General features: G+C 37.7%; 1 pseudogene; it reads left to right on the top strand.

Moving 5' to 3' along the window:
• Positions 1–63: 63 nt before the first annotated feature.
• The window catches only part of LOC102840324, an 18,788-nt pseudogene continuing 3,899 nt past the window's right edge, over positions 64–14,952 (top strand).

Below are 14,952 nucleotides of genomic sequence, written 5' to 3'. Positions count from 1 at the left end.
AGGCTTCATTTTTGTCTAGACATTTGTTGGGGTCTTCAGTCTAACCGGGGACCAGACAGGACGATGCCTCGTGGTCCTGGACTCTCAACAGCCACCACAAGACAGGAAATACGGAATAGTTTACCAGGGTTTCCTACTCCTCAGATGGCCCAGGCAAACTCACAGACTACTGTTCTGGAGCAGCACAAAGAACATCATTCAAAGAGTAAAAGAGCAGTGCAGCTGGCTGCTATTCACCGACCGAAGACTACGGATCCCGGACAAGCCCCAAATGTCACGTCCCAAGGGTACAAACCAGAGTGGAGTGCCCCAGGTGCCTCCTTCACAGGGCCTAGAAAGTTGCAGGTGAGCTGGGCGAATACATGGCTGCAGGAGCAACTGATGAAGAGGCAGAGTTTTAATAGCCAAGCAAAAGAGGGTCAAGTGGGTCTGTTGTCTTGGCTAAAGGAGGAAGAGCAGACCCTTAACAATGGTGGTCTAGGGGTATTTATGCAGTGTTCGGCCATTCCCTGCTTGGCTGTTGCTGAGGATGGGGTGCTACTTTAGAGGCAAGCTATGGGATGGAGGCTAAGAGAGGAAACAGGTGGTTTTTACAATAGTGGTATCAAACAATATTGTTTTTTTGTGATATACTAATTTTACTTAGCATAATGTCCTCCAGGTTCATCCATGTTATGATGTGTTTTGCAGATTCATCATTATTCCTCAGTGTTGCATAGTATCCTATTGTGTGTATGTTGTTGTTGTTGTTGTTGTCAGGTGCCATCGAGTCGGAACTGATCCACAGCAACCCCATGCACAGCAGAATGAAACAATGTCTGATCCTGGGCCAACCTCACTACCGCTGCCACACTTGATGCCATCAATGATGCCACCTGGCTGATCCAGCTCATTGGGGGTCTTCCTCTTTTTCTCTGACCCTCCATCTTACCCAGCATGACATCCTTCTCCAGCAACTGTCCCTCCTGACAATATGTCCAAAGTATGAGAGACGAAGCTTAGCCATCCTGGCCTCCAAGGAGCACTCTGGCTGCACTTCTTCCAAAACAGATCTATTGGTTCTTTGGGCAGTCCATGGCACTTTTAGTATTCTCCTCCAACACCACAACTCAAAGGCTTCAATTCTTCTATGATCTTCCTTATTCACTGTCCAGCTTTCACATCCATATGAAGTTATTGAAAATACCATGGCTTGGGTCAGGCACACCTTAGTCCTCAAGCTGACATCTCTGCTTTTCAACACTTTAAAAAGTTCCTGTGCGGCAGATTTGCCCAGTGCAATACGTCGTCTGATCTCTTGACTACTGCTTCCATGAGTGTTGATAGTTAATCCAAGAAGAATGAAGTCCTTGATTGTGTGTATGTACCAAAGTTTATTGAACCATTCTTCTGTTGAGGAGCATTTAGACTGTCTCTAGCTTTTGCTGTTGTGAATAGTGCTGTAAGAACATGAGTAAGCATGTATCTATTTATGTCATGACTCTTATTTCTTGAGGATATATATAGTGGGTTTTTATATTAGGATATTATGAGTATTTTTAAGGTTCTGTTTCTAAGTGTAAGAAACAATTTTTCTCTGAAACTGTCTAACCAAAGGCTTGAGATTTACAAACTCTCAGATTAAAACTTTTACTGATAAACTTAAGAAAAATATAATAACCATGACTAGAAAAGGAATGAATTTCAAACTATGATCCCACAGAGTAAAATGACAAAGTTTTCTTCAAGAAAACTGTTTTATGTTTTAACAAATGTTTCTGTGTTCATGTTCACATAAAACCTGAAGTCTAGAAATGTAACTGTTATTAATACTGCTTAGTATTTATTATTACTATAGAGATTTATAGTTATTTTAGACCATTGGATTCATTTTGTTAATATTTCTTCTCTACTCCTTTAAACTTTGAGTTTTAGAAAGAAATTAGTGTCTAAAAGCCATTTCAATTTGAACTATAATCCAGGGAACTAATGAGACCTTCTTTGGTTTGGTCTTAAACACTGTGATCTTTTGAAAATTTAGTCTGTTTAGATAAACAGATTCGTGAAAGTTAATCAGTACAGAACATTCAGTTAGAACAATATCAGTAACATTTTAATTTCCAAATCAATGTTACTATGAAATGCCCATCTAATAGTTGTAATCAAACTGTCATCCCTTGTTTAAACATTTTGAATCCAGATCCTCAAGGGATTCAACCTCAATCTAAGTCATTTAAAAATAAAATTAGTTCCCCCAACATGGTTTTGCCCTACAGTTAGTGACCAAAGAATTTCTGTGGAAATTCATGATCAGAGGAGGAAATTATATATGGCGGTATATACACAAACAAATATTTTGGGGTCATTTTGCTTGTTTCTAAAAAAAAGTGACTCCTGACTATTAGTAGAGAAGGCCAGTTTGCCCATGGGAAGAACACTTGGGATGTTTTTAATCAACTCCCTGCAATAAGATTAACCCTCTATTACATGTTTTTTAACTGAATTTTAGATTTTTTTTTTTTTTTTTTTTTGCAATGTGCTGTAACAGTTTTTCATAGGTGAGAAAAATTTGATCTCCAAGCTTACCTGATTTCATCCCAAAATGTTATATATTGGAAGAGGCATCAGAAGAATTCAATCAGAACCCTTCCTAAAATCAAATGAACTTGAGTGTCTTTAACTATAAACATATTTCTCACAAACTAAAGGAGTCTTGATGTGGCACTGTGGGATAAGCACTGGACTTTGAAACAAAAGGTTGTCAGTTCAAATCCACAAGCCAAGATGTTATATAGGATCGCTATGAGTCAGCACCAACTCAACAACACTTGATAACAATAAAGGGACTGACCACTCCTATTGGACTTGAAGTAGAAATGCACTAGTAGAAATCAACAGAAGACAGCTATTTTCAAGTTCTTGGATTTTGAGTTTATTGGACTTTATTCAAATCTCTATTGCTTTTGAGGCTGCCTTACCATGCAACTTGAGTTTATGGACTGGTAAAACATTTTATGTTGAATATCTGTTTTCATAAGGAGCTCTGGTAGCATAGTCGTTTCTATTTGGGCTGCTAATCTCATGGGCAGCAGTTTGAAACTACCAGCAGTTCTGTGGGAGGAAGATGAGACTTTCTGCTCTCATAAAGATTTACAACCTCAGAAACAGGGTCTCTATAAGTCAGAACCGACTCCATGGTATATAACCGCCACCACCATCTATTTTCATATTCTTTGCTACTGTACTACATGCTTTGGGTTTCTATAGACAAGTAGTTTGCCTTAGTGAATGTTATTTGAAACCATTGCCTTACAACTTGCCCTCATTGTTCTTTTTCATAGTTTTGTCCTATAACTTATGTTTTATTGCTTTGTATAAGTGAACCTTTCCATGTGTTTCCACCACAGAGGTTTCTTTTATATATGCCAATGGTAAGTACTGAATCTCAAGTGAGAGAGGGGTCATAAGTTGTTTAATAAGTTTTATTTCAGTTGTTGTTGCATGTGCCGTGGAGTCGGTTCCGACCCATAACGACCCTGTACAGGGTTTCCGAGGCTGTAAATCTTTACGGGCGCAGAAAGCCTCATCTTTCTCTCACAGAATAGCTGGTAGTTTTGAACTGCTGACCTTGCAGTTCACAGCCCGATTAATAATCAGTACACTACCACAGTACACCTGTATTATTCCTGAGAGACTTTTTAAAGCACAGGGTCTTGTATAGGGGGCCTCTCTTGTCCTAGTTTAAGGGTGATACTCTTCCTAAAGATTTGAATCTGATACCAAAGATGCTATTCCTTTTGACAATTGTCCTGAAAAGTAAACCATTGCCAAGGTTATATGAGCACCTCTGCAATGACAAACAATGAAGAGTCATACATGCATGGTGTGGAGCTGTAAGATAAGCACAAATTCAGTGGTTCAAACTGCTCCTTGGAAACCCTACACAGGGTCACTATGAGTCAGATCCAACTCGACAGCACTTAACAACAACAGTAGCATGTATTTGGAAACCTGCAAAAAAAAGTTTTAAGTCAGAATATGCTATTGGTTTTTCTGAATTTAATCAAAGTTTGCATTCTTTTGTAAGGTTAACATGTAGGTGCTATTCTGATCGATGAAGGTCAATTACAAAATCCCTTCCAGTGTTAGTACTGTCTTTAGATTCATCCTAATGACAAATACAAGTTGGAAGCTCTGTGTGGCTACGAAAAACCTTAAGTTCACAGCAGATACATAAAAATTCAATAAAAGATCCGTTAGAAGAGCGCCTTCAGATTGATGATAAATGCTTCACTCATCACTTTTATTGCCAGATTCAAATGATTACCAGATGGCTTTAACAATTAATTTGCATTCAGTACTCAAGGATTGAGCAGTTAATATGCGTTTAGTGCAGTTTTCTCTGGTACTTTCTCAATAAAACAAATGTAGGTTTAAATAATCTCTGCTCTGTTTTCCTTCCCAAAGACCTACTCTCCATGTTAACCTTGCTCTTTGTCAAAGCTTTCTTCTGCTCCTCTTTCTACTTTTTTTTTCATTGAAATGAATGTTGGGAGATGGCAGCTTCCATTCAAAATAGCTTCTTAAACTGACCTGTACTCCAGCACAGAGGGTGAGGCATGAAAAATTACAGGGTATTGTTGTACACATAAGGAGACCTGGTGGTGCAGTGGGTTAAGCACTGGGCAGCTAACTGAAAGGTTGGTTTGAACCTACTACAGGAGAAAGGTGAGGGGAAAAGATGAGGCAGTCAGCTTCCTAAAAGATTGACAACCTCGGAAACCCTATGGAGCAGTTCTAGTCTCTCCTATAGGGTCACTCTGAGCCAGAATAGAGTTAATGGCAGAGGGTTTGGTTTTTTGGTATTGTATACAAGAAACTCTGGTAATTCAGTGGTAAAGCACTCAGCTGGTAACAATAAGGTCAACAGCTGGAATCCCCCAATTGCTTTAAGGGAGAAAGCTATGGCAGTCAGCTGTCATAAAGATTCCAAACTGTGGGGCCGTTCTACTTGGTCCTATAGGCTTGCTGTGAGTCAGAATTGACTCCGTGGCAGTGGATTTGGTTGGTTTCAGAATTAAAGGATACAGAATCCTTGATCAAAATGTTCAAAGTAGCTGACCACAGCACATTTCTTCTGGTCTCATGGCAAAAGAGGCTGTTGCTCATGGAGGTAGTTAGCTATACATTCCATTTTCTTTTTCTAGTCCTGACTTTCCTGCTAACTCTGTTGCAAGCAAAGAGAAACCAATCATGGTGCAATAGATGGTCACTTGCAAGCTTTCAAGGCCCCAGGCACTATACAACAGACCTGGGAGATACAACAGAAACACTGAACATATTTTTATGCCAATTAACTGGGATAGCCTGTAACTCTAAACCTCTAAATCAAAGAACGACATTCCATAAGATATTTTGTTGTTTATAAGAAGCCTCAGAAGCTACTCTTTTTTTCTTTTTTGGTAATTGTTGTCAATATATCTATCATACAACTTCTCCCAATTTAACTTTTTACAGGTGTACAACTTATTGACAGGAATTACATTAATCAACTTTGCAACCTTATCCTTAAACAAAGTAATATTTCCATGACCATAAAACAGCACTCAATACTCCATTAGCAATAACATTTTCAACTACCACCTGCCCTGGTAACCACTAATAAAGTTTGGTCTCTATAAATCATAAAAAGAAGACGAATTAAAGACTATAAAGCACAAAGCACAATGCCTTGCCCCTGGTTGAAACTTAAAAATTATTGGTGCCTTTCCTAATAATTATTAAACTGCTATCACATGTCCAGCAATCTACTACAAGCTTTCATGGTGTATTTCACTAAATTCATGTTTCACACATTCTGTGTGCAGAGAGGGAGCTTACCACAGGCTCCATTATAGAAATGGGAAGTTGGTGACAAGGAGGGGGATCAACTGAGGGACTGCTTGCTGCGTGTTGGCATGTATTTGAACCCAGCCTTGAGACTAAAACTTATTATCAAAGATTGGTATTGTTACGTGCTGTTATGCTTATGAGTCAGTTCTGACTCATAGCGACCCTGCATAGAGTTTCTGAGCAGTGGCTGGTGAGTTTGAACCTCCAACCTTGTGGTTCAAACCAAGCTTGAGGTCCAGTGCATTTTCCTGCAACACCACACCAGGACTCCTTTATCAAAGACAGGGAACATAAATCTCCCTCTACCCCTCAGAGTAAACAGATTTCTCCTGAGGTACGAAATAGCTGAAGTAGTTAAGTTCAGTAAGGAATATTAGCTCTAAGTGTAAATGGGAAAGGAAAATTTATAGTAAGAGGTCACATTGGGATGTCCCATGAAACAAAAATTACCTTACCACCTGCCCTAGAAAGAATTTGTTTCTACCTCCTTAAAAAAAATTAAATTAAATTAAAACACAAATAAACTAAATCCAATAATAATTTAAACAGTAGAGGCATTTGCAGAAAACAGAGCAAATTAATCTGTATAGGAACCAAAGGAAGAGGATCAGCACAAGGAGGATCATTTCCCAGTCTCAGTAAGAGCAACTGTTGGAGCACAGAAGTGGGGAGACTCATACAGGCACAGGGGCTATGATGAGTTTGGCAACTGCAGAGTAGAGAAACAGCCCAGGCCTCACGGGAACAAGGTCATCTCTGCTCTCAGCTATCATCAAGCATTTATAGGAGTCCCAACCAAGACCAGGAGATCTTATCAGCAAGTAGACATAAAAGACCACCAAGAAGAGAGCAAGAATTACGAATTACTCCAGGACACTGCTAGAAGAATAAAGTAACTTCAGTTGAACTGAGCATCCAGGAAGCTCACTAATGGAGACTTCTCTAACCCCTCTCTCCTCACATTGACTATCTTCATCCAATTACTTGGCTGGAGGAGGATAAGAGAACACTAGTTTCAGAAGAATACATAAATTTAAAATGATGGTGGTTATTGCAAGGACCTTCTTTGCTGCCAGTTATCATAGGCTGTTTTAAGTTAGAAAACTGAATAACAATACTGAATACTGTAGAAATGCACTTTGCTCAGTAATACTTGAGTTGTTGCAATATTTGATTATCCAATTGGTTGTTACAGAAAAATTCTTAACTGTAATTGATGGTTGTTGCTGGAATAGTATACGATCTGTATTTCTACCTCTACTAATAAGCTTTATGTGCTAGATTTTAATATCCTTGAGTCTTGGCAAGCACACAAGTCTTTTAAAAGGAAACATGGTTTACTTGCACAAAACTGATCAGTTTTGAGAGATCGTTAATGCACTTGAAGTGGTTTTTGTGGGTGTGAAATAAATGGTGAGGATTTTAATTGGTCCCTCTTCTTATAGTATTGAAATTAAGTCAACTTAACTTATCAAGTCACGCCCTGATTTTATGTACTTGTATCTATCAATAAGCATTGTGATACTTAAAAAAAAAAAATGGTGGTGGTGGTAGTTATGTGTGTTGTGGATTTGGTTCCCACTCCTAATTACCCTCTATAGGGTTTTCAAGGCTATAAATCTTTAAGGGACTTGTTGTTGTTATATGCCATAGAGTCTATTCCGACTCATAGTGACCCTGTACAGGGTTTCCAAGGCTATAAATCTTTAAGGGACTTGTTGTTGTTATATGCCATGGAGTCTATTCCGACTCATAGTGACCCTGTACAGGGTTTCCAAGGCTATAAATCTTTAAGGGACTTGTTGTTGTTGTTATATGCCATGGAGTCTATTCCGATTCACAGCAACCCTGTACAGGGTTTCCAAGGCTATAAATCTTTACAGGAGCAGAAAGCCTCATCTTTCTCCCACGGAACAGCTAGTAGTTTCGAACTGCTGACCTTGTGGTTCACAGCCTGATTCGTAACCACTATGCTACCAGAGCTCCTTTAAGGGAGTAGAAGGCCTCATTTTTCTCCTGTGGAAAGGCTGGTAGATTCAAACTGCTGACTTTGCAGTTAGCAATCCAACTTGTAACTCATTGTGCTACTGGAATCCTATTTAACAAAATAAATATTGACTGGACAGCTGCTGTGTGTTAGGTACCCTGTTAAATATAAAGATCGAAATAGACATTTAAGCAATAAGTTATAATAAAGGATAATGCACTGGACCTCAAGGTCAGTTTGAACTGCAAGGTTGGTAGTTCAAACTCACCAACTGCTCCTCAGAAACCCCATACAGGGTCACTTTGAGTCAGAATGGACTCGATGCAATTAACAACAACAACCACAATATAAAGTGTGACTAAACTGTGTGTGGCACTATAGGATAAGCTCTAGATCACAAGGTCACTTTGAACCGCAAAGCTGGTGGTTCAAACCCACCAACTGCTCCTGGAAACTCTATACAGGGTTGCTATGAGTTGGAATCAATTCTATGACACTTAACAACAACACAATATGTCAGGTGAAGAAGAGAAAATGGGGAATAATAGACCTCAGTTTCTAATTAGAGTTCTGTTGTTATCTTCTGTACAGATTTTGGAAGAATAAAATAATTACATTTCCATTCAAACATTTCTTAACTTATTTTAAATCTGGGAACTCCATACATATACTAAAGACTGAGACCGCCTTACCTCTACCCTACAGAACTCTCATAGGCCAATGTATTGGAAATGTGGTATGACACCTTGATCACCCTCATGGAGGCTGAAATTCATGTGATCCAATAGTGCTTTGGATTAATTGTGTGCATGCATCTGTGTTTCTTCCCTCTTCTTTGCTCCAGATGGGGAGAAATTAATAGTTACACCTTAGATAACCATCTACTACTCACCAAAATAGGAGGTAGAACCTTGTCTTTGTGAACTGTGCTATACCAACTGACCTTGATGTCCCCCTGAGACTTTGGCCTTGAGCTCTCAGACACAGGTCCTTTCCAGATCTCCATAAGGATTTTTTGTCTTGACACAGTACTTTAAAACTTGTACATTCAGTCTCCATCGGTTGCTGCTGTGTCTTCACAGTTCATTGGACTACTGCTGCTAACCAACAAGAAAGAAAGTGATCACAAAGAGCATGGTACAAATACAAGGGTACATTCAATCTGAAAACACAATTCAGTTCACTTTACACAGGACCAGATACATCACGAGTCATGTGATTATAGTGTCACTGGTGCATTCTGAGTATGAGGTTATATACAATCCATCCTAAATAAAAAGGAAAATATAGCTGTTATCATATATGAAATTTATAAATGGTATCAATTTCATTTAGTGCCATATCTGTTCCCTTCCATTGTGGCATTTGCTTTCCCTTGTATCCTGTCTACTTGGCATCTGTCTAGGGATCTTTGCTTTGGACAAGTGGTACCCCTGTTTTGTTGATACCTTAAACAGATGCATACCTTGCTTATTGGGTAATTCATCTCAGATTAAGAGATAAAGTTGAGGAACTATCCCAGAAAGCTGCTTAAAAGGAACAAGAATGGAAAAGAGTTGGGACTATGAAAATTAAAAATTACTCTGCTTGATTAACATCTAAATATTAGGAGTTCTTAACAGAAAAAGAAAACAAAATTTAAAAAAAACAAGAATATGATTAAAGAAATCATTTTAGAAATAACTTGATAAATTTTTCCAGAAAAAGTTTGCATATTTTAAGGGCTCACCAACTACCAGGAATAATGAATAAAGCTAGACTAATACCAAAGCCTTGGGCTGCTAACCGCAAGGTTGGTGGTTCAAACTCACCAATCACTCCTTGGAAACATTATGTTGTTGACGTTAAGTGAAGTAGAGTCAGTTCTGATTCATAATGACCTTATATAGGCTTTCCATGGAGCAACTGGTGGATTTGAACCACCAACCTTCTTGTTAACAGTCTGGTGTTTATTCTGCAATGCCACACCAGGACTCAGAGTCGCTATAAGTTGAAATTGACTCGATGGCACTTAGCAACAACATATCAAAGACCTGGTGGCATAGTAGATTAATCATTGGGCTGCTAACTGGACGCTTGGCAATTGAAATCCACCCATTCTCTCTATAGGAGAAAGATGAAGCAGTCTGCTCCCCACAAAGGTTTCCAGTCTCAGAAACACTGACAGTTCTTCTCTGTCCTAAAAGTTTGCTATGAATCAGTAATAAATATCAGAGCTACAGAAATAAAGAAAAGATTCTAAAAGACCTATTGTTGTTGTTAAATGCTGTTGAATCAGTTCTGATTCATAGCAACCCTATAAAGGGTTTCCAAGGAGCAGCTGGTGAGCTTGAACCATCGACCTTGTGATTCAATCTGACCTTGCAGTCTAGCGCATTAACCCACAGTGCCACACCAGGACTCTAAAAGGCCTATACAAGTTTTATATAAAAGAAAATAAGAATGGCATTTATCAATGAACACTAGAAATATCAGAGACATGCCTTCAAAATCTAAATAGAAATTTTATTTCCAACCTAGAAACCTACAGTCAGTCAAACTATCAATAAAGTTTAAGAGTAGAATAAGAATATTATCTGACATGAAAGATATCAAAATATTTACATCTGTTGCACACCTTCTTATGAAGTCTATGGTGGACACGTGAGCTTTAAACTATAAAAGAGAAAGACATGGAGTTAAAGAAACAATTAATCCTGTACCAGGGAGAAGCAAAGACAATACTCATAATGACAGAGAAGGGAGACCTCAGGATGACAATTCACTGGCAGATACAGAAAAACACAAGACTCTCAGCTACGTTTTATCAGGAAGATAAAGTTAATAAAATACTTGATGTGTTTTAATGTGTTGAGAGTATGTTTACTCAACTTGGAATAACTTGAGAGATAAATTAGCTGTAAATGCCCAGAAAACTAAGCAAATAAAAAAAAAAATCAAGACCTTTATTAACTGCACGGAAAACAATCAGTTGAGCAGGAAAGGAAAGGTTTGCCCTATGGTTCTGTTTTTAGTAGAATTTACATAGTCATAATAATGTAAACTCTGGATATTTATTTAATTAAAATGATAATATAGTTAGGGAGGTGGGAGGATAGTAAGTGTGTATGTATATGATATGAGCCAGGAGGAAGAAGGAAAGTGAAGACTGTGCTGAGGGTTGCTTTCTATTGTAGGAAGTTGGTAAGTGCCTAAAATATAAAAAGCAAAAGTAGTAATAAAGGCATGTGATTTAGAAAATCAGAGGTAAATATCTAAAACTTAACCCACAACATTAAAAATCACTTGAAGTGGCACAATTGGGTAGGGTGCAGGTCTGGGAACTAACTACTCTTTATATAAAAGCATTGCAGAATAAGTTGTATTGCTCATGTGCCTGCATAAATTGATAAAAATAAAAAGTGATAGGAAAATTCTTTAATCACTTCCCATTTCTCTTAAATTATAAATATAGACTTATTTACAAAAGCTTTCCTAACCTGAATTCTAATAGACTCTTATCTCTCCCCACCTTCACATTCTATATTCCAGTTAAATAAATGGCATACAGTTCCTTCCAGATGAAGAAATGATTTATAACAGTAATAACAACCAAAAAATATATGTGGTTACATAGACAAATATTTATGCATATGTGCATATAGGAAGGCATATGTGAGTTCATGCAGGTGCTTGTAGAGATGTATCTGTAGGCATATGAACATACAAGTTTGTGCATATTCATATTGTGTGGCATATATGTCCATATAGGGGGTCACATACAGAGACTTCCTATACAAATCCAAATAACTAGCTAGATTCATTTACTGGGTTAAAAGGTTTAAGATTATACTCTCAGTCAATTGGCATAATATAGTTCATAAAGATGATTCTGTATACCCTAGTTTCATCAGTAGCATCTGGCATCTTAAAAGTTTACAAGGGGCCATCTAAGATGTAACTATTGGTCTCTTATCTGTTGAAGCAATGGAGAATGAAGGAAACCAAAAACTAAAAGAAAAAACTAGTCCATAGGCCCAATAGACCACCTGAAACATGACCTCTCCTAACCTGAGATTAGAACTAGATGGTACCCAGCTAACACTATGGATCATTCTGTCCAGGGACACAATAGAAGGTTCTAGATAGAATATAGAAGAATTAAAAAAAAAAAAAATTTCAAGTGTACTATCTCAGGGAATGCACCACCATGTACCCAACAGCTCAAGACAGAAACCTGAAACTCATCCTTGGCACCTCATTCTATCTTTCTACCCATATCCTATCAGTCTTGGTGGTAGAAATGATGCTGGAGATTCCATGATAAAAATTTGCATGATCGATGCTTTATTAATTGCAAATACCTTTTGCAGCAACATAAATGATGAATATAGACTTGACCGGTAGTTTGGAAGCAATCCATATTTGTGCCCATTCCAAGGAAAGATGACTCAGCAGAATGTGGAAATCATTGAATAATATGATTAATATAAAATATCACATGCAACTAAAATTCTTCTGAATACAATCCAAAAATGGTTTCAATAGTACATCAACAGGGAGCTGCCAGAAATTCAAGTCAGATTCAAAAGAGGACATGAAACTAGGGATATCGTTGCTGACATCAGATTGATCTTGACTGAAAGCAGAAAATACCAAAAAGCTATTTATTTTGCTTTATTGACTAGGCATTGTGTGGATCATAATAATCAATGGATAACACTGTGAAAATGGGAATTCCAGAATGCTTAGTTGTGCTTATGGGTAACCATTACATAGACCAACAGGCAGTTATTTAAGCAGAACAAGGAAATACTGAATGGTTTAAAATCAGGAAAGGTGTGCGCCAGGGTTGTATCCTTTCACCATACTTATTCAATCTATGTACTGAGCAAATAATCTGGAAAGCTGGATGATACGGTATCAGGATTGGAGGAAGACTCATTAACAGCCTGTGATATACAGATGGCACAACATTTCTTGCTGGACGCTAAGAGGATTTTAAGTAATTACTTATGAAGATCAAAGACTACAGCCTTCAGTATGGGTTGCACCTCAAGGTAAAGAAAGTGAAAATTCTCACAACTGGACAAATAAACATTAGGATAAACAGAGTAAAAAACTGAAGTTGTCAAAGACTTCATTTTGCTTGGATTCAAAATCAGTGCTCATGAAAGCAACAGGCAAGAAATTCGATGATATAGTTAGTGCATTAGGCAAATCTGCTGCAAAAGCATCTTTAAAGTATAAAAGAGATGTCACTTTGAGGACTAAGGTGAACCTGAACCAAGGCATGATATTTTCGGTCACTTCATATGCATGTGGAAGCTGTACCATGAATAAGGAAAACTGAAGAAGAATCTGAATCATGCATTTGAATTATGATGTTTGTGAAAAATATTAAAAGTACCATGGACTTCCAGAAACATACAAATCTGTCTTCTAAGGAACATTCTAGCTCTGTACTCTGCTCTAGGATGGTGAGACTTTAATCTCTCGTACTTTGGATATGTTGTCAGGAAGGACCAGTGGCAGGAGAAGGACATCACACTTGATAAAATGGAGGATCGGAGAAAAAGAGGAAGACCCTCAAGATATAGATGGATAGAGTGTCTTCAACAATGGACTTAAATGTAACAATTACAAGAATGGCGCAGAACCAGGCAGTGTTTCATTCTGCTGTGCATGAGATCACTATGAGTCAGACAAAAGTAACAGTTTTCACCACTCTAATGTTATAACTATTACAACTAGTTGTGTATATCTATGCTTGTCTTCATCAAATTCATTATTCATAAGGTATCTGCAATAATTTTTCCATTTTTTCATTAGTTCTCCTATGAAATTTGTCAATAGCTTCCCTTTGCTCTTGAGATAAACACCAAAATCCCCAACATATGTATAATCTGACTCCTGAGAAGCTCTTCATCTGTATCTTGTTCCATTCTGCTTTTCTGTTCTCCAGTCACATCAGTCTCTAGAAGTTAATGTGCTCTTCCCACAGGGCCTTTGCATATGCTGGTTCATCTGCCTGAAATGTTTATCTCTTCCTCCTCTCTCTTCTCATTCCCCTAGTTAACTCCTTATCATCCTTCAAATCTCCGCTCATTCTTCAGGTCCTCAAGGAAGGCTTTTGTGATTCATTCCTAACTGGGTTAGTTTCCTTATTGTGTACTTTTAGAATACAATGGAAATTTTTTTTATTATAGTATTTGCCAGCATTGTATTTAAATAATTAATTGTTGTATAATTAGTTATTTGGATTCCTGGTGTGGCGCTGTAGGATTAGCACTGGACTCTGCACCACAAGCTCAGCAGTTCAAAACCCACAGCTGCTCCTTGGAAATCCTATACAGGGTTGCTATTAATTGGAACCAACTTGACAACATTAATACAAACAACAATTGGTAATTTAATAACTAGCTACCAAATGCAAATATGAGCCTCCCAAGGAGAGGAATATTTTATTGTATGTAATGCTAGTCTCCAGGTCAACAGTTGAAACCCACCAGATTCTCCATAGGAGTAAGATGAGGCTGTCTGTTCCCATAAACTACAGTCTCAGAAACCCTATAAAGTGTCACTATGACTCAGAACTGACTTTATAGCAGTGGGTTGGGTTTGGTTTTATAAATACATGTCCTAGCAAAATAAATATTTGTTAAATACACTGGTAAATGAACATATGGAGTTCCGTGCATTCAATTTTCTTAATCTTCATCTGTGCCCTATAGGGAAAGATCTTTTAGCATAACAATATAACAAAGATAGATATGACTGTTTGCTTTCTTTAAATTTGCTTCTGGGCTCTGAAAATTGTGACGATTTCGGCCAGCTATCAGTTTTTTGGCCTGGAAAAAATAAATGAACAGCTTTAATAACTTCAATAAAGATGAGGAGAGGACTGTAGGAGAGTGACCTATAGGAAAAGGATGTCCAGGTAACCACAAGAGATCTGAAAGTAATTCAAAGAAACACAATACATGAATACTTGGCATTGTGCTCTGCACTAAAAGTAGTTTTATATGGCATACTTTTTAAAAATTGGTTTATTTAAAGTAATAGATTGTATCTAAGTCTTTCCAAGCTATGTGTAGAATTAAAAAAGAAGAAGA

The sequence above is a fragment of the Chrysochloris asiatica genome, unplaced genomic scaffold (assembly GCF_000296735.1).
Source record: "Chrysochloris asiatica unplaced genomic scaffold, ChrAsi1.0 scaffold00074, whole genome shotgun sequence".
Taxonomy (NCBI): domain Eukaryota; kingdom Metazoa; phylum Chordata; class Mammalia; order Afrosoricida; family Chrysochloridae; genus Chrysochloris; species Chrysochloris asiatica.
The sequence above is the reverse complement of the archived record's forward strand: the minus strand, read 5'-3'. Positions and strand labels throughout refer to the sequence as shown.